The 4,810-nt window shown below is 47.8% G+C and overlaps 1 pseudogene; it reads right to left on the bottom strand.

Annotated features, from left to right (window-relative positions):
- Window positions 1-1,717: 1,717 nt before the first annotated feature.
- On the bottom strand, window positions 1,718-1,848 carry LOC120923200 (annotated as a pseudogene).
- Between the last annotated feature and the right edge of the window lie 2,962 nt (window positions 1,849-4,810).

The raw sequence follows: 4,810 nt of genomic DNA, 5'->3' as shown, positions 1-4,810 counted from the left end.
TTCTAACCCTGCATACACTCACAATTGATCTAGAGCCATGGTTCTCAACCTGGGGGTCGGGACCCCTCAAATGATGATTTGCCAGGGGTCACTGAATCCTGGGTTGTTCCTGAAGCCCGCATCGCTCTCCCAGCCTTTTCGCGGCCACCCAGCTGGGCTGTCCCTGGAGCCTGTGGCCACCCAGCTGGGCTATCCCTGGAGCCCGTGGCCGCCCATTCAGTTCATGGCATGGCTGGGGGGCAGAGACTAGAGGTCAGCTGACAGCTGACTGGTGAGGAATGTGAAGTGGGAGGGGCTGGAGGAGACCCTATCTCCTGATTTTGGCATAGGTGTCACTGCTGCGAGACACCACAAAGTCGGAGACACACTACACTACCTGTGATTATAGTTGCCATTAAAAGTCCCCACTACAGTTCTTAGATCAGCAGATGACCTTGATCAAGAGCACCTAAGTTGGCTGATCAGAACAGCCCCCAGCACTGCCACTGATGGCCACCCCCCACCAGCACTGCCACTCATCTTAGTACCCCAGCCCCCCACCAAGTAGTAATAGAAGGAATAAAAAAATAAACAATACATGGAAGGGGGAGGAACAAAGAAAAAGGGAGAGAAATAATAAGAGAAAAGCAAGAGGCGGCTAGAGAGGGATGGGGGAAAAAAACAAGAAATTGGGATAGAGAGAGATTTTTTTTTTTCTGTTGAAAAGCCTGTGGCGTGCAAAACACAACCCAAAAACTCCACCCGGTGCAGGAAAAATGTGCACACACATAAAGAGGTGCAACAAAAAACTGTGACGGGTGCATCGTCAAGTGGTCCTCCGAAGAGGACCCAGCTCTGATCCCCCGGGGCGTTAGGCTCCTGGCAGGGAAAAGAGTAAACTGTGGTCCATACAGCCGAAGCCATATGGACCCATCTTGGTCCAAGCAGCCGAAGCCACAAGGACCCAACATCCTCAGAGGGACTGCCGAAACAGAACCCTCCTCGGTGAGGCTCCCCCGAAGGGAGACCCCATGAGAGCCGGCGAACTTAGCTAGAAGGCCAGGTCCACCAACTCCCAAGACTTTCAGAGCGGGTCCGAGGACCTGCACCCTACTCATCACACATAAAGTGCAGTGCACCAAACAAAAAAGTGACAAAACAGACAAACACGGGGAAAATAAAAAAAGAAAGTGGGGATAAGGAAGATGGGAGAGTGAGGAAAAGTGACCAATGTGCTATACATTGGCCGGCCCTCCGGCCAGGAAACAAAAATTCCACTGGTCCTAGCCAAAAGGCCGGGCCCTAGCGGCAGGTGTCAAATAGGTGTGTGTGGAGATCAGTGACCTGAAGGTGCCACACGGTGAGTGCCCCTCAAACACTCGTGCAATGTATGGCACCCCTGGACTGCCACTCCAGGGGCACAATCTCCACTGGCTTTTCAACGGTCCCTAGCCCCCGGTCCGGACCGGCAGCACCCTCCCAGCCAGGAAGGTGGGAGAAGAGATTGGGGAGAGCCTACTGACGCAGACTCTACCCACAACCCCTAACTCTCCCACCTAATCACATTCTGGAAGTACTACTCCTTCCCGGTTAAAGGAGAAGCAGAGGTTCCCTCCAGAACAACTGACTGGGGCAGATACCACCAAATCCAGGCCAACGGCCAGGGACCCGGCCTCTTGGCTTCGACCTCATGCCTCTCTGTCCACATCAGAAGGCTTCCACCTCCACACCAACAGGCTTAGCGTCCGCCGACTGCCATCCCTTTCCCCCTGCCACAGGGTACCGGGGACAGTCAGCTTAGCACCACCTATTGGCAACTGATAAGAACAGATACTACACTTGATCTTAGCCAAAGGGCCGAGAAGCGAAGAAATTGGGATAGAGAGAGATAAAAGGGAAAGAAAGGAGATCAAAGAGAAAGAGTGGTACATCCTAAAATGTAAAATAAGTTTTTTTTTTTATAATGTGCGAGTGGAAGGGACTTGGGGAGAGCTAAATGTCCGTGGGTTAGGGGCGCAAATTACTGGTCTTGCCTTGGGTGCTGACAACCCACACTACAAAAATAATTTTACTGTTCGGGTCCCCACAACTTGGGAAATCTTATCAAGGGGTCACGGCACTAGAAAGGTTGAGAACCACTGATCTAGAGGAAGGGCCCTTTTACACGCGTATGTCCGTATTTCATCCATCCGGTTTCAGGATGAAATGCTGACATGCACGTATACCTATGGGATAGCGGTGTTAATTCGCTGACACCCGATCTCATCAGTGTCCGCTATGCTCCGATTCTGCAGACAGAGGAAAATCCTATTTTCCATCTGTCATCGGATCGGGTGAATGTGGACAGACGGTCCATGTTCATCTGATACCCCTCATAGAGGAAAGCGGAGATCTGCACAGTGTGTCATCTGCCGGCTCAGCGGGGATCAACAGAGCGATCTCCGCTGAGCAAGCGGATGAGACATGTATGGATCCTCACGGGATCCGTACATGGGAAAGGGCCCAAAGGCAATAAAAAACCTATAAAGCATAGTCCAATTTGCTCTATCAGGAAACGAATAATAATTTCCTGAAGGAATGTGAGTTCAAAGGAAGCAGGTTTCCTTTGGTAAGTAAAGCAAAATGTAATATTCATTGCAAGCTCTCACCTGAACAAAATGGGTATCATGACTTTTTATTGCAAAAAAAAGGCAAGTCCCCAGCTGTCCCTTATTGGAACCAAATCACTCAGTCTTTAGTTGTCCACTTTTTGGTTTCATGCACACTATGGCCCGGATTCAGAAAGATGAGCGCATCTTTCTGCGGGCGTAACGTATCTCCGATACGTTATGCCGCTGTAAATTTGGGCGCAAGTTCCGTATGCAGAAAGAACTTGCACCCTTAGTTACGGCGGCGTAACGTATGTGTGGCGGCGTAAGCCCGCCTAATTCAAATGGGGATGTTGTGGGCGTGTTTTATTTAAATTTAGGATGACCCCGCGTTTTTGACGGGTTTTTTTAACGGTGCATGCGCCGTTCGTGAAATATCCCAGTGTGCATTGCTCCAAAGTACGCCGCAAGGACGTATTGGATTTGACGTGAACGTAAATGACGTCCAGCCCTATTCGCGAACGACTTACGCAAACAACGTAAAATTTTCAAAACTCGGCGCGGGAACGACGTCCATACTTAACATTAGCTACGCCTCATATAGCAGGGGTAACTATACGCCGAAAAAAGCCTAGCGTAAACGACGTAAAAAAATGCGCCGGTGGGACGTACGTTTCTGAACCGGCGTAAATACCTAATTAGCATATTCCTCGCGTAACTATACGGAAGCGCCACCTAGCGGCCAGCGTGAATATGCAGCCTAAGATACGACGGTGTAAGACACTTACACCAGTCGGATCTTAGGGAAATCTATGCGTAACTGATTCTCTGAATCAGGCGCATAGATATGACAGCCCGCACTCAGAGATACGCCGTCGTATCTCCTATCTGAATCCAGGCCTCTATTTTTATCCAACCTTTTAAGATATTGCATTTACTATTTTAAAAAGCCAGGGTAAAGAGAAAATAGTGTTACAAAAAAAACACTTGTAGCCTAAACTAAGAAAATATATATTACTTCCATTTAATGCAAAGTGTCCCTAGTGGACGTCCAAAGACCTCTGCCTCCCTCCCACTAGAATAATACGGCTGTGGGGGTTAATACAACGCTGGACTTGTGAAAGCCACTGCTCAAGAGTGTCGCCTATGCCCACCCTTTCTGCCCCCCTCCTATAGTTTCTAATAATAAAAAATAGTCTTTCATTCACCTGCCCATCCTCCGGTCCTAAATCGCTTTTCATGGAAGCCATAGTCCTATTTCTATTAATGGAGGAAGGTGGGGGGTTGATCGGAGTCGGCACTCTTGATGTGTGCCTATCACAGGTCCACCGTTGGAATTGCTGGAGCACCGGAAGATTACGGCTGCATGGTATGGGAGGACTTCGGATTTCCACTATGACAGCTGGCACCAGCACAAAGGACACTTCTCATTAAATGTAGGTAACATCCCTTGTGCTGATTTTAAAATACCTAGATTTTGGCTTTAACCTAAATATTTTAGCACATTATTTTATATACTTTGTTCTAAAATCTTTTCTATCTCAGACACTTGAGAAATATGCGCAAGCAGGATTTTTTTCTGCTACAACTGCAAAAGAAAGGCTTGAAACTCGGCCTCATCCAGACTGATATATGGCTGTGCTAATTCTTGGCACGGGTCTCTCCAGCTTAGCGGAATATTGGGGTGCTGGGCCTGTTACTATAATTATATGTAACCTAACTATTGGTGTGGTTAACTTGATATTACAAGTGCCTTTTATTTCAAAGGCCTGCTGTGAAGGGTTCAGGAACCCTGCTAACAGTATTAATAGCAAACATTCCCCTGTGTGTCTGGAGGATTGTCAGCTTAGCTGCATTTCAAAGGAAAAATAAGCATTTTATGGTTTTGTGTATAAAGCTTCCAATCCTGTGCCCGGTGTGGGAAAGGGATATTGTAATCAGGATATGTGAATGGAATGATGGCTATTCTATGGAGGTTTTGTCACACTACCGGTAGATATCACTTACAGTGCTTACATTGCTATTTGACTGAAGACTTCCTTAGACATTGTCTGCTATGGTTTGTGGCTTGGCAGAATCGGTCTATAGGAGGAAAGCTTTCTGGAACCTTTGTCAGTTATTGGTGACCACACAGGAAATGTGTAGAAGGTTCGCCAGTGGGGACATTTACACAACTTACATGGTTTAATCCTTCCTCACTTGAGCCAAAACGTAAAAAAGAAAGGGGCTAATAATGTAAAGCC

Source organism: Rana temporaria, unplaced genomic scaffold (genome assembly GCF_905171775.1).
Source record: "Rana temporaria unplaced genomic scaffold, aRanTem1.1, whole genome shotgun sequence".
Classification (NCBI taxonomy): Eukaryota; Metazoa; Chordata; class Amphibia; order Anura; family Ranidae; genus Rana; species Rana temporaria.
This window is presented reverse-complemented; position numbering and strand designations above follow the sequence as displayed.